We start from the raw sequence: 26,718 nt of genomic DNA, 5'->3' as shown, positions 1-26,718 counted from the left end.
AAGTATCAGGCAGTTTTGCTTTGTGAAACTTGTCCAAGTACTATCTCTGCCAGAAATCTGCTAGTTAGTTGGCCTGGCCCTGAGTGAACGTAAGACCTTAGTCAGGCGTAATGTCAGTGCTTAGTAAAAGCTTTATGATACCAGTAAATCATTACATACCTTTTTGTAAAAGTTGAAGCCAGAAAAGAACGCTGTTTAAATATGAACCTGTTCAAAATTTTAATAGTTTTTATCCAAAAGTATTGGTATGTTACTATCATTGATGTAGCTGCCCTTGTGATGATCTTTACTAAAAGGTCAAAGAGCTAGCTGAGAATTCATGGAACGAACAGTCACAGGTTGAAGATTTTTATTATTAATCACTTAGGTTTCTGATTTCTTTTCTTCGAATTTTGTCAAAAACATAAGCCATGTTGACGCATGTGTAGGCTTTTGTTGCTGTGTGCTTACAATGCATTCCCTTTATATTTCTAGAAAATATTTATCATACTGAAAACATCAATTATTCATGCGAACATCGCAAGTAGAAAGTCTTCCAAAGTCTCCTTTTTTGAAACAATTTGCAAAAAGTTTAAAAAAAAGTCCAGCCTTTTTTAAAAGCTAACAAACAGTAATCTTGATACAACTGATCAAAGATAAAGTGTGAAAAAATCATGAGAATAAAACAATCAATAATTGTGAAAGTAATGGCTCAGTTATTTAGCAGACTTCTAAATGCTGTTTCTGAACTTAAAGGCTCTAATCAGCCAGTCCTCTGAGAAGGAACCATGCCTTTGAGAAAACCTTGCTAAAACATTTTCTTGAAGTTGTAGCTGATACAAGCTCGCATCTATAAGTCACTAAGAGTTGTGTCTAATGTCCTCTCTGTAAATGCTTGAAGGCAATATGAAAAGCAACTAGAGTCTAATATGAGTAGAGTGACACAATCAGAAGTCATGTCTGATCTTTACATAAGGTCGCATAGGTTTAAATTAATTACTTGCTTTAAAGTCATAACCGTATCACCTTTTACACTTGTATTGCATCATATTCTAGTTTTTTTTAGCACACACATAATTGTTAAGTTGCATCACACTGGCTAGCACCATGATGATCAGCTGACATAGTTTACTACTAAAAATCAAGTGTATTTAGATTATCTCAGGAAGGCTGGTTCGAATGCAAACATCAACTTTTTGCTTTGTTTACAATTATGTTAAGTCGTCTGCATTAAAAATTACAATAAACTTTAAATTAGTGAAGCATGATATACTACAGTACTGTTCAATAACGTGGGTGTCAGATATCTACAAGCTTCTTAAATAAGATACATAACTCAGATTACATCAGAGCTGCTTTGTCCATCTATACCTTTATAAACTAGCTGGTTAGCTACACGTACCTCAAACTGTTAAATTTTCCACTTTCTCAAAGTTAGTCTGCCATATTAGCTTACAACTATCTTGCTGCCCTGCAAACATACTTCAGCTTTTATTACTTATAAGTTGTTGTCTTCTGACAAAAACGCAGAAAATAAAACAGGGCAATAAATTGCTTGGCAGTACCTCCTTAGAAAATATATACTTTGATGAACGATTAAATTATGGATAGCTCTGATAAGTCTGTACATTGTCATAGTTGCTTCTTGAACTATTTAAACCTAGAGAACAATCAGAAATATCTTTTTTGTGTGCGACTTCTTTTTTGTGCTCATATATCAAATTTAATTACCTTTAATGAATAACATGAAGTAAGGTGAGTTCACATTGTTAAAAATAGCAGTTCCTGTGGGCAGCTCAAAGTTAGAGCAGAAGACTCTTCTTCCTTGTAAGGTCTATTCATGGTCCTTTTTTAAAGTTAATTAACCTTATGACACTGTTTGAGTGAGCTTGAGACTGTTTTTTTGTAGCAACTTTTACATGCTTGCATGCTGAACTAGAAATGAACAGCCCTACTCACTGACAAAGTTGATTCAGCTAATTATAGTTGTGCTATACAACAGCCTTTTTTCAAAGAACTAATTGCTTATAAAATATTATATCACTGAAAAGTTGCAGTGAACGATCATTGATCGACGCAAGGTTTTTGCACCTTCTCCAGATGGTGCTGTTGCGGCAAAGATTTTACATGCCTGGGGTTCAAAGTTGGTTTTTGTTTTTAGTTCCTCTATCAGTTCCTTCCTCTTAAAAAGAGGATAGTTGTCCGTTCAATTGGCAATGGTGCAACAAATAACACTTTTATAGACTCATAAAAAAGAAAGCATTTAAAAAAATGAAAGAATGCGATGACAAAGAGATGAGGTTAAAACAGAGAAAAAAGAGCGGCTCAGCTCATCAGACACTCAGACAAATGATGACCTTCAATGTCAACACTGCAATTGCCCTGAGATAATTTTTGATAGGACTACAGACTCATCTAGCCACACACTGATATGCAAGCAGACTACATAATTCAACTAGAAAGATTGCAGACAGATTTTCACATGGTGTCACTGACAGATTGGCAATAAAATCATAAAAAAGTCTTTTAACCCTCTGATGATGATGATATTAGGAGTTATTTGTTGGTGGAAGTGAGGAATCAAGCCTTAAAACTCAAAATAGTGTATTTACCTCACACTTATACAAGCTCATAAAACTTACAAAATATTTTTGACTTTCTACTTGGTGACAAAGTCACCTTCCAATGGTATTTTTCTGAGTAAGGTCCACATACTTTGATAGCTTTAAGCACAAGTACAGTTGTTGCTGAATGTAGTATTTTAACATCACTAATGATCAAAACCCACTCAACCTCCACTCTACGGAACCTATGTCGATGTCCTACCCCCTTGACCACAGCTCTTACAACCAAATGATCTTAGCAAGTTGATTTTATAATGAACTCAGAGATTTTATTTGAGGTAAAATATGTAAATGGGTTGTTTGGACAAAAATACTAAAGTTTTAATGAGGATAAGCTCTGTTAAAAAATTTGTTTTTAAAACATCAGCTCCTAAGGAAAAAAATGAAGGCAATATACATTAAATTTTAGTTTGTCGCAATATTTTATTACAAAACCTGATAATTGTATGCCAGTGTAAAAACATATTGTTATTATTTAAATTTGAAGGGTGAAACTAGCAAATGAGATTACAAAAGTCCAAAGCTTTAATTAAGATGTAAGACTGCACACCAGGAGTTTATTTGTTAGCCCCAAGTCTTTACATACACTTTTAGGAATAACCTTGAGCATGCTGCACAGTTTTTAACAAGGTCCAGATTACTGTCATAAACATGATTAGTTCTACCAACATGCAGATATGTTACAAACTGCTCAACAAATTATTAAATATTAACCTACAAAAGTAGATAGTTTCTAGCATAGGGACAGTAGTTTTTTGGCTTCTTGTATAAATTTTCATCTGCTTACCTTGCTGATATTTATTTTACTTTATTAGTGGTAATAAAAAGGCAACTATATATAGTAAATTCACCACAATCAGTCATTAATAAAGATTTAAACAAGCGTTTCCTAAAACAAAATAATTTTTGTGGAAAGTGTGAAACAGGTTTGAGGCTTCTTTTTGGTTCTGAATTTACAAAAAATATACTCATAAAATCGTGGCATTGTGTTTGTATGTATAGAAGACTGCAGTCAGATAGATTCCATATATTTTACTACGAAAGATCGACTGTGATTTCATCATCAGTATGTCCACTAAATTGTCTAAAGACTCCAAGTGTCAATGTTGAGTCGTACCACTTGCACGCTGCAGAAAGCTCAATACAATCTGAACATAATTTGAAGAGAGTGATGAAAGGTCTATCAATTGGGAATAAAAAAGAGTTTTGTCAAAGAAAGGTCAAATTAGGTTTATTGTTAACCTAGATTCTTGCCAAAAGCTATAACATCAATTAACTATTATGATTACAAGACAGACATCACTTAAATGGAATTAGTATCAGCTTTCAGCTATCAGTATTAGCTAATAGTTAATCGTATTGATGGATGTTGTAGCATCACCAAAACATGTTTGATCATATTTCAAGTGAGTTAGATCTAAAAAGTTTAAACTGACTTCAAAACTATAACTAAAATCAACTTGACAAAGAAAATTTAAATCTTATCTATCTAAAGGCTTAGAGTGACAGATTCTGACTTCTGAAATTGTGGACATTTATTGAGCGGATAGAGGGTAAAAGCTTATTGAAATTTTTAGGCAAAGAAAAAAGTCGAAAGCTCCGTGTCAGAAACAGTAAAAATTTTGAGTTTATACGAAAATCTCCGTGTGCATATAAAGTTCTGTGCATACCATACAAAATGTTACTTGGTATCATAGGTGTTGTAGCTAGACTTATGCTCCATATCTTTGATTCTGCACTCAAAGTAAAGTTCCTGAGTAGTTCACTTACATGTAGCTGTGGTATTTCAGTAGACTGAATGAAGTATAAGTACAACACGAAGTCGACTACAGGGTTTCAGCTAACAGAATGAACTTTTATAGCCACTCTAACCCATATATAAGCAAACCTTAGAGCACATAAGAACAAAACTGACACTAAAGCATGGCAAAGTACCTGAAATAGATTACCAGACGCTTTGACTATGAAAGGTCAGGTTGAATTGATCTTTAACCTAGATTTTTGCCAACGGAACTCATAGCTTAAATTACAGAAGTACTAAAAGGTCTCTGAGCTGTAGCACATGCCTAAGATAAGAGACAGCGCCTGTAGCATATTTTTGTCCCTCAAGACTTCTGCATTTAAATAGTGGTAAAGATTTTTGATAGTCTTGTATGATCAAAGACATTACAACTGCTATCAACAAGAGAAACAATTTCACACACATGAGTCATATAACTGTATAACTTGTAGCTAAATTAATGTTCCAAATCTCTGATGCTGCACTTAAGGAGACTTCCTCAGTAGTTCACTCGAGTGCAATTCTTTAATAAGCTGAATGAACTATGAGTACAGCATTAAGTCTACCACAGCGTTTTAGTTAACAAAAATGAAATTGATAAACAAAAACATAATTGATTTTCAGAACTTTTTTATTTTGTTCATTTTTCTCTTGTGGTATTTTTTATTTGAGGTTAACTATCATTTCTGTCTAATTTTATTGGTAGTGAGTAAAGTTGAAAGTTCCATGAATTTTAGCTAATATTGAAATCAGTATTTCTAATTCTACATTCAGCAGTATAATTAAAGGCGATGTTAGAGTTTGCATTATCTAAATAGTTTTGAACTTAAAAATACAAAGAATGTTGGTCAGGTTAGGTTTAAAACTGGCTCTACTTGTACTTCCAAATTTATTTCAGTATAAGAAGATAAGACATTATTTTTACAGTCTCTAAAGAAGCTGTAATTACATAAGTATATATATATCAGCTTTATGAATATAATAAAATATATAGATAATAGTTACTAAATCTTCTTATAGATAGTTAAACATTCTTCATTTTTATATATTATACTTTGTAGTAATAAACAGTGGACCACATCCTAAACAATGTATGCCTAAAATATTAATAAAGCACCAATTATTTATTTGTTTCAGACTTTACTTTTTTGATTAATAACAACTCTAGCTTTAATAAGGTTTTAAAGAATACAAAACAAATACATTAATTATTTAAAATACCAATAAAAAACAAAATAGCATTGAGAAATTTTCTAGAAAATTTGTTTAGATATTCCGGTAGTTATGAAATTAATCAACCTAAACTTTTGTGTAAATGTGTCAAACAATTGAAAACTATCGCTATCAAAATAACTTTTTTCTATGTAACATTAAAATTGTTTATTTTGCTATCATGTTCACACTGTGCCTAAATGCCCTACTTCCTGCAAAACTGACTAATAACCAAACCGCTGAACAACTCAAAATGTATTGAAAAACCAAAAATTGCCGTGTTATTATTAAGTGACTGCTGCACCTATCTTAAGGAATATAATGCTTAATTCTAGAAAAGGTAATTTAAGGCTCTAGTCATCAACGGCGAGATGAGACAACTACTTCTGTTTATTGAATTTGACACCTTATAAATAAATTTTTGCACTGTTTTGATGCATGATCAGGGTCACAAAGAATACATGGGCAAAAACAACCAGCTGTATGATTATCATTATTTCTGAAAGTGCTAGCAATTATCCCTTCCGTCACATGCTGATTCATTCACCAAGTCAAAGGTTTGACCTCGAAGTTACCGCCAACTTGGGCTTGTTACGGTTGACCATAATAATGAAGCTGTGAGTAAACACCATATTTCAAACTTCTCTTAAAAAAAGCTCAGCAAACAGAGATAATAGTTTGTAAGCTAGAAAAATCTACCGGAGACTTGCAAAATGACTAGTCTTTAAATAAAATGCTATTTTACTAAATAAGGTTTTTAATGTTGTTGCATATAAAAATATAAGTTAATTAGCTTTAACGTCACAAAAAAATTTGACTAAAAACTAAGCATTGTTTGCAGAATAGATGAGATGATTTTAAAACTATCTAATAAACACATGCATACTTATCCATCAAATTAGGAATATCATTAACAATTTATAACATTCTTTGACAATTTTCACTAATCCAAGCTACGTTTGAGCAACTTTACTTTAACAATATCCCTAAAAATACAGAAACTATAAAGTTTTAGTGGCTGAATTGATGCAGTTGGAAAAAACTTGGTGAGGGTAGTAGCGCACACCAAAAAAGCTATAGAATAATTTCTTATAACTTTCTCTATGTAACATTAGAAGAGATTTGAACTTCAATTAAGGTAAATACTGCTTGGTTTCTTTTTCTCATAGCTTATCTTTTAAACTCACCTCTCAGCTCTACTTGTTCTACTACCTTTCTCTCTACTCAAACACCCATAAAACAGCAAATCCTAGAAAACTTAAGCACAAAAATGACACTAAAGTGTGGCAAAAATACTTGAAGCAGATAAACAGGCGCTTTGAATATAGAAAGTCAGATCAAATTGATCTTTAACCTGGATTTATGCCAACATTCTTACTCTTAGCTTGAATTACAGGAATAATAAAAGGTCTTCAATCGATTTTGGTCTTATTTTTAGATTATTTTCTAGTTTTATAAATTATATTACCTCTTTGAATACAGAGTCATGCATTTTGCCTGTTTATTTTTTACGATATTAAAAACATTTATGATCAAACAACTTGTTATACTTGCATGAAGCAAACAGATTAAAGTTTTTAAATAAATGTAACATCAAAATTATTTACAAATAATTGGTAACTTGAAAGGAATAACGTATTTTTATGTTGGAATTCTGTGCTAACTTTTAAGATATTTTTTACCAGCTTTTAAGAAAACTTCGATAAGAACAATGACACACTTACCCTTCCTAGTAACATTTTTACTACAGTTACACGGGCCGCAGTTTCACACATTTGATACTGATTACTAATAAAACAAAACTAATATAAATACAGAATATGAGCTAAAACTTAATCGACATCCATGTAGTGGTATTGTCAAAATTTAATTAGTAGAGTTGTAATTAACTCCACATCACAATGGTCTATTTGGTTAGAATTACTAGAATTTACAGGTACTTTTTACATGCATTCTAGATATTTCCTATTAGCTATATACAATTATTTTGTATCTGTAGTTAGCTTATATTCTATATCTTAAAATATTCATTTTTTGTTTCTATACAAAATATTGTAGTTTAACACGCTTGATGTCAGACTGGGTGAAACCATAATTCCAATCTGTGCTGATTTTAGTCCTCTTAACTTTATTTGGGTACTCATGCAATAAACTCAGAGTAAACCAATTAATTTAGAACTCTTTCGATGAAGTCTATTACCTTGAATAACATTGATTTCTGAATAATGGTTTAAAAGCTGGAGTATATGATACGATTAAACAACTGTAGATGACAACAGAAGAACTTTACAGTAGCAAATGTTTGACTATCATATTGCAATCTCCAGCCACTAACATGTTCCATTACAAGCATTAATCTGCTAAAACATTTACTTGTAGAACAACAATTTTACTGCTAGCATTATTACAATGATTAATTGTGTTAAAGCATCTGAGAAAGTAACAAAACACTCTCAGCAACTGCAGTCACCATTTATACTGATGATATATCGTGAGTATTTTCATGTAGCACTTGTTATAGAAAAATGAGATGTCATAATAAATACATGTATTATTGATTAGTCTTATAAACTTTTCTAGACTAACATTGGTAATGTAGAAAATTGGTTATTGGTTACAGATTAATTATTGATTATTGATTGGGCACTTACTGAGCACCAGTATTAGGATAGTATAAATTTATTAACAGTGAGCAGTCATTTAAACTTTGCACTGGTGACCTTGGCAGGCACAATGGCATCATTCCACATTTAATTTACCTTTGATGATTTAAAAATCAAAACTTGCAGGCACAAACAAAAAGCTCAAATCTGGTTTATTGCAATGCTTACACTGCAGTTTTGAGTCGACAAATCATTGTTTACTGAATTAGATCAGCGCTGATGATTGATTTGAGAAAAACAACTATTTTTTGTCTTATGATTAGTACCTTTTGCCGTGCATATTTGTGGAGAAAGAAACTTCTAACTAATTATATGTTAGTATACATATGCATCTCACAAAGTTTTGATGATGTTTTGCATCATCATTGTTATTCAGAGCTAATGTATTAATGTACTGCATTAAAACATGTTTCACTTTTCAAAAGGCAAGCCACTTGCGTCAAATTATTTTTGCTGAAGCCATTTGACCTTGAAGGTAGTTTGTCAAACTGCAAAGAGACTTGTTTTAATGAAGACGTGCTTTTTTTGCTTATAAAGTCAGTTTATGGCTTCTAATAGTGTATTTAATTTATAAAAAAACTGTTTTTTATTTTTACAAATATAATCATTTAGGAGTTTGATCTTTTTCATGAAAGCCGTGTGCCTTATAAGTTGCAAACAATATTTTATTTAAAACCTGAAAATTGACATTGCTTGAAAGGACCTTAAATAAACTAAGTTTTTGAATTATTCTAGGAATCATTTGTTGATTTGGGTTAAAAAGTTACACGCATTACACTTTTTTAATAAAGTATTTCTTTTTTTCTTAAAAAAGAAGCTCTGCTTCTTTTGTTTAAATCCTCGTAAGGGCTTTTGACACAATCTCAAAATTGTTACTTTAGAAAATCTGTAGACATTGTTTGTTGGATTATATGGAGGTGATTCAACTAACTTCATTAGCTATTTATAACGCTGTAAAAGTTTATGACTTAGAATTATAATTAAGGAAGTCTGCTATTTTAAAACCATAAACATAAAAAACATTCATTTAGTTAGTGTTAAAATTTTCATGTTATAATTTAAACGTTATCTTTTTGCAAAGAACTTCATAAAAATGCAAAAAATAGCACATATTAGCTGTGAGATTTAATCTATTCACTACAGCAAACATCAAAGCGTTTATACCACTTTACTTAAGCTGAAAAGAGTAAGTTTACTCTTGGGTTTTGTTAGAACTTTGTTAACATATAACATTGGTGTCTAACATTGATGTCTAACATTGTTGTCAAACATTGATGTCTAACATTGAGGTCTAACATTGACCACCCACATTGTTTACTAATAATACCCACTAACACTGGCAACAACAATGACCACCAAACCTACCACTACCTTTGACCACCAACTTGGTGTAGTAGTATACTCACTAATACACTAAATCTCTCATTTCTGAAGAATACAATGAAAATTGAAAAAAATGTCCTTTATTCATATGAGAATTTGTACATACAGCATGTATATAGTTCATGGCTGTGAGCTGCTTAAATTCAAACCAATTCTAGATCTTTTGAAAGTAAAGCTAGTTTTTAACGTTTCAAAAATTTCATGCAATGAATAGGCTAAGCATTGCTAAAAATTGACAAGAATGTATCACTCGCCATAAGTTCCAATAAACACAGTTGTTTAAGACAGCTACTCAAAATAAACGGAACACTCATTTACCAGAGCAAAAAAAAAACATGATTTCATTCAGGCAATAAAGATCACTGACTGGTGCTGAATATTTATTAAAATACCAAAACATCAAAGTCTTAGGTGTCATGTAAAGAGTTTATTGCTTTGTCAACCACTACTACATTTTAGAGACTGCTGTGATGGCAAAAGTGTGAGTTAAAATTCAGTGTTGACAAACTAAACTCTCAGGATTCTTAAATTATTCTAATCTATTTCAGGGCTAGCTTAAATTAACAACATACATTACTCAATGTCTTCCTCTACATATGATTGCATCATTGCATGATACATTTGTCATTTACTTTTATATTAATACATTGATTAGTTTGCACCGCACTGCTAACTGATATCGTAAGTTTATGTTGACATACGTAAGTTACGCACTGCTGCAAGTGATATAGTCATACACTTATATAAACTTATGCCTGTTTTATTGCATAAAACCAATTAAATTGGTTTTTGTAAATTAAAAATAACAATACAATAAGTATGTAAAGCTCCATACTGAGATAATTCGCTTGGGTAGCTTAGCAATGGTCAAAACACACGAGTTAGCTCCTGATGTTTGCAAATGAGTTAAGTTCACAAACCGATTAATTTCTAAGAAAATAAGAAAATGGTCCCAAGAACTATTTTTCAGAACTTTAGTGTTGTATGGGTAGAAAGATTATGAGTTACTGTGATAAAAACTATTGTTCTCTCCGCGTTTTAAAACAACCCTAGTTTTATAGAGCCCCAAATCTGCAGACCAGTGATTAAAGAATGATATCTAATCCTAAATCGCCTGCATGCCTTGGCATGTATGTGTCCAGTCTTTGGGGCTACTTGCCAGGGAGACCAGACATTATTGGCTAAAACAACAAAGACATTGTTTGTGCAACCATATCTTTTAAAACAAGCACAGCTTCAAGTTGCAGCAAGAAGTGCAGACATGATCAATATTTAAAATATTACCCCTCAGTGTTATCCTTCTTTCAAAACTTCCCTTTTAAATTTCTTTTTTTTTAGTTTTTATTTCTTTGATTTAATGAAAATCTAATAAATAAATTCTATCAAATATTTTTTACGCTGCTAAGATGCACTGTAGTTTAATGAGTAATTATTCACTGAGGCAATATACAGCTGTACACGTGGACATGAATGTGACCAGATCAGAAGTTTTCGACTCAAACCTTTAAAGTACAACTTTGCATTTGCAATTACACTAAGCTTTCAATAATTTTTTGCATTTAACAAAAATGCACTGAGGTAAGTTTATTCTGTATATTTAAACATCAATCAAAATTAGATTAGCTAATTTTATTCTTTCCTCATAATCTCAAATTCTAATTAATAACATGAGATAAGATGAGGTCACACAGCAAAAATAACTCTGCTTGCAAATCATTACCACTTGTCACAAAAATTCTGCTAAACGTTACATGTAAATAAGCAGCACTGAACCTACACAACAATGAAAAAGAAGGTGCTCTGAGGTGAAAAGTATTACCTTTCCATATGTCTGCTACAAGATTTCCTGATGAAACAAGATGTGTTGTGAACCACATGTCAAATTTGGTGGGGATGCATTTTAAACATGGTTCATACTAAACTCATTTAAATGCATACATCAACACGCTAGCATAAACAACAAAAGCTTATCTGCATATTCATTATTTAGCGACTCCATTTTTTTATACAAAACTTCAAAAGTGATCAGGCCTGAAGTTCCTACTAATAACTGACGATCAACCCTTTCAAAAGATGGTAATAAAATCAAGATACTGTTATGTGCTATTATATAGTTTTTTTGCCTTTTGTAGAGCAGTACAATTTAACCTTGACTCATGAATACTAGTTATATCATCAGTAAAACAATCAAAGATTTGAAAAAGCTGAGAAAGATTTAGGTCAAAGTTTTTAACATAAATTATATGACTGCGTAATGTGACCATCAGCTATAAAGTTACGGATGATGAAAATTAAATTGAAATTGCTAATGAAAGCGTCAAATCTTATATTTTCACAGTTTTGTTCAAGACACACACCTGCTCCTTTTACATATATAGCTAAATTAACCTTTCCTTGCTGAATGATAAAGCTATTTATAGTTTTCTATCAACTCTGCGGATCATTCTACAAAATAGATAGGTTTTTGTTTATTAGCTGAGGATAGCAGTTTCATTCATAACCGAGCTCAATTTTTAGCTAAATGTCCTTTCAACTCTGGCTTACATGCATACAGCAGATAACTGAATATCTCTGATTAAGTGTTTTAATTCAATAACAAGTTTCCTACCCATTGCTTGCTGAACTTTCCTCCGACCTTATTCAGTCAGACTTCAAATCGTTTATATTACTTTTTATGCATTATTTTTCATAAACCAGGAAAGGAGCAAATCATCCTAAGGAAGTTTATGGGCTGCTGAGTATATAAGGCTGCAAAAGACTCTTTGAGATGGCTTTCAGTTGTGAACAATCCTACTGTCTTACTCTAGCTGCTATTTCTGAGACAGTTGATGAAAATAATGGGTAAGTTAGAATTTAATTCTAATAATAATGTTAATATATATTTCAGAGCACATTGAGTGATAATAGTGTAAGGCATAGCAATAAAGGTAATAAACTATTTCAATTTTTAGGTAATAAATTTACTATCCTGTTTGGCTTGATCACGCTACTAAAGCAAGTTTCCATTTATTACGTATTCAAAAAAGTATTTTAACGATAAGGACAATTCATAAAAATCTGTCTGTTTATATTTGACATGTTTGTTTAGTAGATCTTAAAAGAAAAGCTCAATCTTTAATAATCTATGATAAAAAACACGTTTTTTAAAATTCTATTTATTTTGAAGCAATAATATTAATTAAAAACAAGTTTAACCAAAGCTTATAAAAAGGCAAATATGAATAACATAAACATTTTTTGAACATTTGTTGTAGTATAAAACTAACTTATGTTCTTTCTAAATTATATTTATAACTATATTTAGTTAGAACAAGGTAGCTGTTAGCATTAAAAAATAACAGCGTTAGTTACTAGCAGGAGTTTATTTAGCAACTATTGATTCAAATTAATTTGTGAATTTGAGTTAATGGTACCAATGATTCAAATTTCACAACTTTTCTCAATTCCAACAATTTAATGCAACCATTCAATTGTTGCACCTACATGCATCAATCAGACTTCGTGTTACATTGTTTAATATAGGTTCAAACTCCTGAGGTGATTTTAAGGTTATCTCCAAGCAAGATAAAGCAACATTAATTAGAGAAAGAATGCTCCTTTAAAACTGTTTATGTAACATACATACTAAATTTAAACAGAAAAGCTGTCAGTTCAGTCTTTGTAAATATTGATGTTTTTATCTTTGTTCTATTACTGATTTGTAGAACTTCGATGAGTTATTCTTGTGTTGGCTGCTTTCATAATAGCTTTAGAGTGCCTTTTGAAGATTTCTCCCCGCAGGTTTGTAAATTTTATAGCAACTTTCAAACTTTCAACTTTGGTGCAAAATTCTTATATAGAAAATGCCAATCATTTGTGCTACAGATGCTAAATTGTGCTTTACATGGCAGTGTCAGCGTACATTACCAGGGTCTAGTATAATATAATACTAGAGACTGGTCTTACTTGGTCTGTGTACTTAGAGTGTGAGACCTGATAATGCTTTGGTATTGATTAGTTATCACATACTGCAATGCATATCAGTTACTGTATACTGTAGTGTACTCTAGTTATTATATACTGCACTGTGTATCAGCTGCTATATACTGTAGTGTGATGTAGTTGTTATATGCAACACTGTGTATCAGCCTCTATATACTGTAGTGTCCTCTGTCTCCATATATACAGCACTGTGTTGTCTACTACACACTGTAGCCTGCTCTGGTTATTCCATACAGCAATATGTGATGGTTACTATATCCAAATGCTCTCTAATTAGTATAATGTCCTTTAATTAGTACACACTGCACTGTGTACCAGCTAACATCCGCTGTATTTTGCACTTTTAAGGTGTGATAAAATGTTTAATGTAAGAAGTCTAGACTACACCTAATAAAGCTGAACAGGTTTTATTCAACCACTTTAACTATAATTTTAATATAATAATTACTTCCAACAGACACTATTTTGTCCCTTTGCAAAAATATTGTTATATATTGATGCAAATATTGCAATGAGATAGATATTTACAGTAATTGCAAGTAAAAATTCCAATAACCGTTAAAAACTCTAATACAACGCCATGGCGCTCTATTTACCAACCATTCTTTATAGTGACAGTTAATTGGAGGTGGCTGGAAAATGAAGGCTGGAGTTGTATTTTTCAAATGGTTCTTCAGAACTTTGGAAGACAATTTTAGCCTTTTTATGGGCAAAGCGAATGTCGCCGATACTCTACCCTAATTTTGTGGTGGAACAATATTAAACATTTTGGATGCAATAAATCTGCTAGCTTACCTCCAACTTGTCAAAGATCTCTTAATAAACACGCATTGAGAAACCAAAAAATATCTGTACCAGTTAATATCTATTGCTTGCAATTAACCTACGATGATACTATAGCCTCTGTTCTGCTTTGCAATTTGCTTCTTTCAATTTTTATTTTATTCTAAATTTGAGGACACATTTTTACTTATAATTACTAACATTGCATAAAAACACATGGCACTTAGTGTAATGTTTGTTACAGTTTGCAGCCATAACTAGCTTTTTATGTACAATAGAATAGGAGTTACCAGCGTCAATCAATTGTAAGATCAGATTACCGCAATTATGCTATTAAATAATATGCCATAAATCTGCAAATTTCTAAGTTGTATAGTGATAATCAGTCAAATACTACAAATCCACATTCATGAACTGGTGACATAAATGAAATATATCTATATTACATGCAAAAACCCTAATCAAATCAAATAAAAACATATATTCGTATTTTTTGCCCGGATAGCTATGTCTTGATTGTTACTTTTAATAGCAAAAGCATCTTCAGATTGTCCAATACCTTCCACAAAGTATTCTGATCTCAACTCTTTTTCTGCACTGCTGATTTGGTCAATATTAGGGTCCTAACAACTTTTTGGCAGAGCAAAACCTTTACTTGTTGCATTTAGCGCAATTGCAGTGCATGACAATTTTGCTCATTAAACGTAACCTCTGGCCTAAAATTAGTCATTCATCTAGTATCATGAATGGAAACTATTTTATGTACATGTACATGTATTTCAAAGTATCTAAACCACATTAAACAATCAGCTACATTAGCCTGAGACAGTTCTTAATTATTTCATGGTTTTGGTTCAAAAGTTTTACCAGCAAAAACTGAAAAGCTTTGGTGTTGGTCAGCAAGAGAATTGATTGTTATTGTTGTCGAGGATTAATTATTAATATGATTTTGTGAACACTTTTCTAATAATCATATGACATTATGGGTTCATAAAAAACAAAGATTGTCAAAGTAACAGTCAAATGGAGCTGGCGTTTCAATGAAGGTGACGTTCAATCAGAAGTTTTACGGTATATAGATACATGATATTAAATAATGGAGAAGGTTTCTTGCTACTTGCCTTCTCTGGTTCTCAAAGGTAACCAGAGAAGTAATAAGTTCTCAAAGGGTGATATTCACTTGTAACCAGAATATTCAACTCCTACTATAAAATGGTACATTTTTATAGAAAAAGAAGCGATAATTGTGGATTTTATTTCTGCCGTATGAACCAAACAGATCAATCACGCTACACAGAACACATGTACGACATAAAAGAACAGATGAAAGAGCTATATAATGACATTGTGAGTATTGATATAGAAGAACTAGAAGAATATCAGCTGTTGTCACTAAATACACTAGTGAAAACAAAGCCAATAAAACTTGCATACTCAAGAATGTAAACAAGCCTTCACAGTTTATAGCTAACTACATTTAACCGCTAACATAAAAGTTAATTAAAGTCAGGTTTAAGTTAATTTAAATAAAGCAACTCTTTCATTTAATACTATTCTTGAGTTGTTATTTTTAAATTATTAAAATTCATACAACCATGCAGTTTTTTGTCAAAAGTACTTCAACGTTACTATAATGATTTTAAAATAAAACTCGAAACAAACTAAATTATCTCATTTTTACATAAATATTTAGGCACATTTGATATTATTTTTGACTTAGTCGTTAAAATCTGCATGACAAAATATACAAAAAACATTGAATGTTTTAACACATAACACAAAAAAATTATTGCATAAAAGTACACTAACCTGCTCAATCAATAAACAGTCTGTCAACTGTATTTGTATTTATGTTCGGTAATCTGTGGACAAAGAAGTAGATGGATTTCTTGTTTTACTGTCTTAAAAGAAATCTCAGAAAATGTGAGTTGGCTGCTAACAATGCACCATCTATTTTTTATTCATAGCTTTTTACTACTTTGTTTGAGTTGTTTTAGAAGAAAGTACACTAGAGATGCAGTTCTCTTAGAAAAAAAGTAAATTGAACCAAAACCATGCTTACATTACTTTATTACATTAATGTTAATTCTCAAGTTTTAGTGGCAGAAAACAAAGTTAAAGTTGTCTACTCTTGTAGTTGATAACCCGCAAATAAAGTTATTAGCCACACAAGCAGCCAACTCTTATTCTACTCAGCCCTGTCACTCCTATAGATTTCTGTGGCTGCTGCTTCAACTGAAACCTTTTTGTTTTAGAAAAACTGGGAAGGAGTGGAAGACTATGGTGAACAAGTTTGTCAAACGGACGGCACTCACCCTATTGCAGTAAGTTTCCACTTTTCCTATACCTTAGCACTTGAGCGGATAGCGTTTTTAGATCACCTAAATTAAAATATACAGTATGTATAAAGTGAAAGTTTAATGGATTCGTTAACCAGGTGATGTTTTTAGGACATTTCTAAAATATTTCTGATTTCTTTTATCTTTGAAAAAATTAACGCTGTACGAAAGCTTTACAAGCAAGGTAATATAGTGCTTACCTATGATTAATCACCACAAGCTTTGATGATTGGTCAGTTTGGTTACAATGATTACATACATGTATATGTCACATTGCGGACTTCAGAGTATCCGTTGTAACATATATGTGATAACAGTTTTGTAGAGTTGATCTATCATAAATAAAACTGTGAAAAACTTCCCCTTAGCCCAGAAAGAGTAATCTAGTAGCTACAGAATAGTTTTAAATATAATTGACCTGCTATGATTTCCGTGCCCTTGGATACCATTTTTATTTAGTTTTCTCATAATTTGAAATCTTATTATTGTTAATATTAGAACTATTAATATTCAAACATTATAATATACCCATATCAGTAAGTTTTTTATTTAATATAAAAACATCAGCATAATAAAAAAATTCACTTTAGTTTACTGTTTCAAAAATAGGTAAATACTGGTTTAAATTGAAGTAAAACATTTCATATCTTGTATAATTTTAAGTATGGGTACTGTCAAATTAAATAACGAGAAAAAGGATTTGCTTTTCTTCCACAATTTTCAGTGTAATTCTTTGTTAAAATATATTAGTTCTTTGTCAGCATACTGTTTATAAGATTGTAAATAACCACTCTACTGCATTTCAGAGTGGAAATGGTACAGAAATTATTAGAGAGATGCAAAAGTTTCATTGTGATATCAAAAACTCTACTGCACTGAATGTTCTGACAATCGTAAATCCTACTGCTAGAAGAAGGTTAGCTAATGGCTTGCAGCGAGCTGCCAAGTGGATAGGATCGACCCTGACAGACCCAGATTGTGGTGGTATACCATTGAGCACAAGGGATGCTTGTAACGAAAGGGAATACTTAGTGAGTTGCACTATACATCCAGCTAAGTTACATTTGTACAGCTCAGAAAGATAGATGAAAACAACAAGGCCTCCTAATCTTCTATCACAATCATATATAGTTCATTCTGTCTTACACAGCTACCAGCTTGTATCTCTTTGTATAAAACAACTGATCATACCTGTAAAACGCTTTAAAAAATTATGTTTTAGGGTTGCTAACTAATATAAACAATTACAATCAGCGTCTGAATGCCCTCTTTGCTGAGGAGCTAAAATTGAACTACTCAGCATAAAAGGCATTTATGTGCATTTAGAAACATATAAAAAGGCATTTAATGTCTTTTTAGATGTTTCTGGTACAAAATACAAAAAAAGTATCTTCAATCTGCCTGACCATCAATTAGAATTCTACTTTCAAAAAAATGAATACACTTTATACCAGACACCGTTACTACACCAATTTACATTATAGAACAGAATTATACAGATAGAGCTATTTGTCAATACCCATAATGTACTTTACTTTTTTATTTTTAGTTTCATGGTATAATTTGCTTTGGTCATTGCAAATAAAGCAATATCTACTTAATCCAGTAAAGTTATTTTGTTGTAGAACAAATGTAAGACCAATAGACGTGATACAATGTGCAAAATATTTCTAATAATTGTGTTTTTGGGTTTTAGGGACCTTGTAGAGAGAATGATAACATGGACTGCTACAGTCGATCCATTTCTGCTTTCAGAAGGCTTATAAACTGTGTGTTTTCTTATCTATTATTTCCTGACACTCTTTGACTGTTTGACTACTGTGCTGATATCTGTTTGTAGACAGTTAATCTATTCTCTTTGTACTTATTTCTTGCTGATATTTTGTTAAACCTGACTGGTTTCTTCTTTCTTTTCAACCTTAAAACACGGTTTTATCTACGCAACACCATTTATATACCATGCTAAAATAGTTTTTGAAATTATGTAAGCATTTGAATGCATTTATCTTTAGTTTCTCATGTTTTTACATTTTGCAAAAAAACTTGTTAGTTTTTTTAAAATTAAGTGCTTATTTAAGATGCTCATTAATCCTTCCTTTATGTATCTTACTTATTTGTATTATATTTTACATGTTACTTTAGTCTGATATCTCTAGTGCATAGTTGTTTATTTATTAAGGAAAAAACTAGTTTATTTCACAACATCAAGTCATCAGACTTCAGTTTCATATATTTTCTCAGTTGTTGAACATTTCTTTCTTTTTCATTCTTTATTTGCCAATATAATATCTTATGAATAACTTTGTTTGCTAACAAACTGTTTACACAAATTTTTAATTTTAACTTTTACTAATAGAGATGAACTAGCTATTCTCTTGTTCCATAATCTTCCATTAAATCATTTTGCTTCAAATATCTTAAAAAATTTATTACTTTTGTTTGTTAAACTGAGGTATCCCATTTAAGTATCATGTTCTTGCATCAAGCACCTTAGAAAATAAACTACATATTTGAAGCACTATGTTTTAGTCAGTTCTGAATGCTTTGAATAAGAGACGGCTGAAACTGTACTGTAGCGCAACTGACACCTAAACAAAAAATGCGCAAATTTTATTGAACAGTGGTCTTTCAAGTTTGAGTGTATGACATAAATATATTCTTTGTTTAAATATGTACAATAATAAAATAGGTGTTAGGTTTGAAAATCTAACGCCACTATCGTATTTTTGACATTTGATCTACATAAAGAAAGCGAGTTGATAGCCTGATCTTAAAAGGCACAACTGCATATATTGTTGAAATTTAGTCATTTTTATTTGTATAAATGCATAGAAGTACCATTATACAAACATTGTAGCTATGACCTTACATAGACAATAAAATCATGTTTTTTGTTGAATTTCTTGCTTTGCTAAATAACTGCATGCAGTATATTATTTGATTTGAGAGTTGTCAGCTCTTTTCTGAATATGTAATATCATTAGACATCGTAAGCTTGTGATAAAGCTTAAAACTTACTGAACAACATTATTGCAGTTAAAAAAATTGAATCATGCCGAGTCAGCATAGACTGAGTTTCAAACATCGGTGATAACTAATAAAGCTAATCAGAAGGATAAAAACTGCTGACTAATACAAAGTATGTATGCATGGAAGCTCATGCCACATACAAACTCAATAAAAAAGTGGTTTGTATTCCTAAATACAGCACTTGAATTTGTTAACTCCCGTACCTGAACAGAATACATGACACAAAATCTCTTTAAGGTTACACATATACAAAGAGTAAATTAACTTATACCATTTTGAACATTTGTAAACTATCTTTTGAAAATTGTTATGCGAAAGATTCTTTGAAAATCATTAAGTCATTGTTGGTAACACCTTCCAGATCAATGCTTTTGAGAAACTTATAAATAATTCTTTGCAAAAACCCTCCTAATTAAGTCGAAACTCACCTTTATGCTTCTACAAAAAACTGCTAAAAGTTTTACATTATGGAAAAATTGTACTATTTATAAAAATTTACACTACATGTAAACTATGAAATGAAATAAAAAAAGTTATTGCTGATACTATCAAATCAGAAAATGCGCTGTTGAAATAAATTTGAAATTCAATAAAAACGGTTTTCAGGAATCTAAAAAGTCTTTTGGCAGTTTCCACTTTTTCACAACAATGAAAACAAGTTTTAGGTAAATTAAAATTCTAGTTTTAGCAATTATCCCATGAGCTTGGTGCTTTGTAATCTTGATAATATAATGACTGCATTCTATATATTAGCGTAAAAACATCTTAGCTAATAAACTGTAAAGTAAAAGAACGAAAATTTAAAAGATTACAAGTGATATAGGTCTCTAACACTGTGTAGTTTTCAAATAATACATATTTTTGCGGATAGTCCTGATAACGTGGGTAACTGTAGCCGGTTACCTTCTTTCTCAAACTCTGCTGAAAGTTTCACCCACCAATCCGTTCCAACCTTATAGACTACTGTGTCCAGGGTTCGTGCCTTGTTGACTTTATCTAAAGTCATACTAGACAAGATAAACCTTTGTGAAGATAGACTAGGATAACCTCAATAATACCAAATCATTTGAGAAATATGATAAGTACTAGATTTTAATCTTATTTACTCTCAGCAGGGTTAAAAGGGACAAAAATGACAAAAAACCCTTACATAATCGGTTTTTTGTGTCTATTGTGGTCAATTGAATAGAGTTCCACCAACATGGAAAGTTCTTTAAGTAGATTTGGGTGAAATTTCAACAGAGTACCTTTCAAAGAAACATATTCTGTATAAATATTTCAAAAGCCACTCGTCAAACCTTAAGCTTTTGCTAAATTTGGTAATTTATTATTTACATAATGAACAGGTTTAGAAACTTTACCAGCGCAACATTTTTTAATAGCACGCTCAGAATTCTATTCAAACGATCATACAATAAAACAAATTATCCCCATAGCACTAGGTTTTCAAAAAACCAGTCTACCATTATCAATAGTTTATACTGCTTCTAGTAAAACAATTGAATAGAGTTCCATCACCATGAAAAGTTCTTTAAATAGACTTGGGTGAAATTTTAACAGAATAGCTTTAAAAATGATTTCAAGAGCCACTTTTAAAACCTTCAACTTAATTTAATCAAAACCGCGTAGTTTTTGTAATTTTGTTTTGGTAAAACACTGATTGTTGCGGCAATCATTGCAAAACTATTTTAACTTTTGTGGATCCTGTGTTTTGACTAGCTGTAGTGCTACTGCGCTTGTGTGTTTTATTATGCCTTTAGGAATGAATCATACTATATCATTCTTGTTAAAAGTGAACTGTCATTTGCTTGTCATTTACCTGTCCAGGTATAGCAATAAAACTTTAGCAAAAAAAATCATGTTCGTACTGAATTTTAACCTGCAACATTCACACTGGAAGTCTACTAACAAGGGTAACCACAAAGATAAGCCATTATTATCACACTCATCTCTCTTACAATATACTGTATATCCATTTTGTCACTGTACATGCTAAATGTGCACATTTTATTATTAAGTAATACAGTTTGCATCAGGTTATGATGCCCCTGTTATACAGTTTTTATTACTTATGAAATAGAACACAACATTATTTTTATCCTCGTTTTATGAAAGCAAACACCTTTTTACCTTTTTTTCTGTCATATGATATCAACAACATTTTTTATTGAAATTAAAATTTAGCAGTGGATATGCTGATTACGTCAAAATAAGAAAGATGCAAATATGCTATTTGCCGAAATCCTTTTCAGAATGCCTGAAAGAGATAGTGAAAACAAGACCAAAAACTAAATAAGTGATAAAATTGTAGCACATGCTAAAGTTAAAGTTTGTATTAGCGGAATACATATTAAAATTACTTTTAAGTATGTGTTTAGAAACTTAAATTCGGATGAGTTAAGTTTAACATTAATGATATACGCTTGTTTCAAAGGTCAGAACTCCTTACGATGCATACTGCACCTCTAAACATATTAATGCTGCATTTTATTGCAGATCATAACTACTAAACAAACTATAGTCTTTGTAGATAACTATAGTTACTAAAATTAAGTATAACATTTTGTTTTGTTACTAATTTTAATGTGTACAGTACATACAGTATGTAAAATGTTGATGACCTTTCCTAGAGACGTTCAAATTAGATAATTGCTATTGGTTTTTAGGCTACTCTATATGACATTTTTGCTTTGCGATGCCATTACTAAAACAAATTAAAATCATATAATTCAATAAAAAATCTTTTATTATTGTAATCATATCATAACAGACTTTATTTAGCCATTAATTGCTAATTATTTCCCATTTACATTTAAACACTTTTGCCACTGTTTTTTTTTTGAATAACCAATATTTCCTTTCTATATTTTTATATCTCTATATTTGCTATCCATATTTCTATCATATATATATATATATATGTATATCTATATTTTTACTCCATATTTCTATACGTCTACATTTTTCTCTATATTTCCATGAATTTATACTTTCTATCTATATTTCCATGTATCTATATTTTATATTTCTATTTCTACATAAAAAAACTGTTAAAGGTTTTACAATTAAACGCAATGCTAGTAGATTCTGTAGACAGTCAAGTACAAATGAGTGGGATAGAAAAAAAAACAAGTTCAGTTGGTAAACATTTGTATCTGCTTTCACTGTAGAGTGTAGAGTAAGGCAAGACTTTACTTAGACATTTTATAAACTAGGTAAACAGCTACTATAGCTGCCATTTTAGAATGATGCCAGACTTCCTTCAGAAATAGACAACGCCTTCCTGAGTTCATATTTTCAGTCACTTCAATGCCAAGCTGTGCTTTGAGATTTGCTTTAAAATATTTTAGGAATGTTTGAGAGATAGACTCTGATATGAGCTTTGTAGCTGGCACAATATGATGCAGATTTTCTCCAAAGAATGATATCAGAATTTTTTGGAGCCTTAATTATGCGCAAAACAATATTTTATGCCGATGGAAAAGCATTATTTCCTTGTGCTTCGGGTCAGATGAGAAGTCAACTCCATAGTCGATAGCTTTGTGACTCAAATTCCTGATGCCCTTTGCTGCTATAACTCTTTCAATTTCATACACTCAACTTCAAGAATCAGTTTGAATAGATGAGGTGTCTGGGTATTATCAAGAAAGATATATAGATTATTTGATCAGCAGTGGAATTGCCTGTCACCAAAACACAGCAATAAAGTTAACGAAGGGTCAGTCACAGGGCAAGAATTAATTATCTAAAGTGAATCAGGTAGAGCGACTGGAGGGTTTGACAAACAAATAAGCCTTGCAAAGATAAAAGCTCTAATGTGAGGGAAATATTTTCCCTCCTTAAAGTTTAAGCAAAGTTATTCTTTTACTATTATCAACAACGCATTTTAGCCGTCTATTCATTCAGCCATTTACAAAAAGAAACATAATTAAAATTTTTTGAATATAAAATACAATTCTGGTAAATTCAAAACTTGAGCTGGAAAATTTTAGTAACTATATGAAATTATGAACTGTTGTGGTAAGTTTTGTAAAAATCTCCCTAAAAGTCTCTGCTCACTCTTGCTAGTTTCTATTGCAAATTTCTCAAGCATGATTGAGCAGATTAGTGTTCAGGTAGATGAAGGGATGAACTTTTATTTATGCAAACATTGATAAAACAATATTACTTTCATAAATTTAGAGTAAATAAATTTTCAATCATATTATTAACACAATATAACATTCAATGAGCTGAAATGAACTTATTATTAAATATATTATTGATATCAAAAACAATAATAAGTATACATAAAATGCCAATATGATTTAGTCAAGTGAAATATCTGTTATATGGTTTTTAAATCATGTTATTTTTATAGCTTAATTCTGCTACAGTTTATTTTATCTTATTGCATGGTTCATACTGAATATATAATTCTAAAAACAGTTTAATAGGGTTTTATTATATTGACATATTTGAGTTTGCATTGTTAATATCTACTCACCTAATGTAAAAAATTCAATATAAAGGTTTTGTTAGACATACAATAAAGATTTGCTCAGTTTTAAGTTTACCCTAATGACTGCCTCAATTGAAAATTTTGACTTCATGTTTTGAGATTTATTTTTAGCATAGACACAAAAACTCAGATGTTATCAATATATTAGTAAGATGGCAGTTCTGGGTTCGTGAAAGATTGTCATGTGTAATAACTACCTAGATAAGTATTTTGTAGCTATTAGCTCAAGTGGTAGGGATCATGCCTAGTGATTCACATGTTGTGAGTTCAATTCCTGTAGGAGGCACTACTTTCCCTCTAATATTATTGCCTTGGAGAGCTATATGAATACGACGGGGTGCTTGTAGCCACCGCTCCTAAATACTGTTTCCTTGTAAAACATTGTCAAACAGAATGTTAAATTAAATGCTAAACTGTTACCAGCTGATTAATAAGTCAGGGAGAAACAAGTTTGATTAGCATAAAGACAGTCGGCGGGCATTCTATGTAATTCATAACCAGCATAAAACACATCAAAATTTTAGAGGTCTGGTAACCTCTAACAAGTTTATGGCTGTCGAATGTTTATATATTTTATGATATGAGAGAATAGTTGACAGTGTGTCAGCTAAAAAAAGTGCAAATATGATTTGATCCCATCTGCATAGGCTGAGGAAAAATATCGTTATTATTATTGTCATGCTTAATAAAGATTTAAACAATTATCCCCCGATATGAAGGACACATGAACATTGTATAAGTCTGATAATCTCCAACAATTGTATGGCTCCGGAATGTTCATACGTGTTATGGCATGCGAGAAGACTTGGCACCATGCCAGATAAAAAAGTAAAATATGATTTGTTCCCATCTGCTTTGGCTGACAAGAAGGATTGCTATTATTATTATTATTATTATTATTGTCATGCGCGATAGGTATTTAAGCAATGGATATGGTAGCTGAGTGGTGCAGTGGTAGTGTTTGCCTGGAGATCTGAATATCCAGATTCGATTGTTGTATGGTACAATTTTTTTCCATAAGTCTCCTAGTGTGACTTTAGACAAACGAATGGAGGAACACAGCTTAAATTACAGTAAAACTAAAACATAGTTTGAAATATGTCTTTAAAATACATTCCTGATAGCAAAAATTGCTAATACTTGATTTGGTATGTTCATGAGAATAAAACAGCCTTAAAATATTAATAAAATGCTGCCAAGAATAGCCATAAATTAACAAAACAATAATTGAAGCAATTTGGAATTTTTTTCAAACATAAAAACTAGGAAGCAAATGAACACCATTAAACTGACCCTTTGTTAAATTTTGCAATCTTCCCTAAAAACTTTGGCTAGGTTCCAACATAGTTACCACAGTTCCTACTTTTGCATTCAACAACTTTAAGAATGAGATATAAAATTTCGTCTTGAAAAATATTTTTTAAAAATAAAAATGCTCAATTGTAGTGCTGACTTGTAATGAATGCTAAAATTTATCTAAAAACTTTTGGTAAATGCTGCTCTTCTAGCAAACAAATAATTTCCTTTCAATATTCCTGAATATACAAGACGTATAAAAGTACGTCTGCTGGCTTTATGAAGTACAAAAAACAATTTTCATGAGTCAACCATGCTCTGGTGTAACCGTAACTTAAAGTAAAATCATGTTCATGATTTGCAGTGTTCGGCTTTTTACCATGACATAATCTACAAAAATGATTTGTTTAGTCTGGTGGTTATGAATCAGCAATAAGCTAGTGAAGTTCATGCGGCCAGTCATGGTAAAGATACATTTGACTATTTGTTAGGCAAAAAGTGGGTGTCTCACGCTATCAACAATGCAATTAAATATTGTCTAATATCTTTTAAAGAATTAAACTTTAAAAACCATTTGATGTAAAAGTTTTACTATGTAGCTACATAACAACAACAAATAAAAATAATTTCAAAAAGTTGACTTTTTAAAAAAACTGCTTTAGGTTTGTATATAATTCGAAGTTTTCATTACAGCAGGGTGTGATGAAAAATATCATCAAAGAGCGAGTTAAGACTTTTACTATTTGCTTAAACTATGGAAGCTAAACCATATCTGTTTTAGTTATGCTGCACAGCTGGCAATGTTAGCAGAAGAAGATAATGTTAATGTAGGACTTAACTTATTCAGCCAGCATACAATACTACCCTCTTTAGTTACTCCCTGTAAAGAAGATAAAGATGGCTAAATCAACAGATTTCATCCGGATATGTTAATCTCTCAACACTGAAACATCCTAGCAATCATTCTAAATTTAACCAGAGTAGTGAGTCTTAGATTCCATAAACTTAATTGAATTTGTCTCAAGGAAGGTCAAGAAAAAATAACCTTTAACCTGGATATTTGCCAAAAGTAGCAGCCTCCATGAGATTTCACCGACACAGCCAGCTGTTATAATTACCTGTGCTTTCATTGATGCTGCCAGGTACG

The sequence above is a fragment of the Watersipora subatra genome, chromosome 7, assembly GCF_963576615.1.
Source record: "Watersipora subatra chromosome 7, tzWatSuba1.1, whole genome shotgun sequence".
NCBI lineage: Eukaryota > Metazoa > Bryozoa > Gymnolaemata > Cheilostomatida > Watersiporidae > Watersipora > Watersipora subatra.
This window is presented reverse-complemented; position numbering follows the sequence as displayed.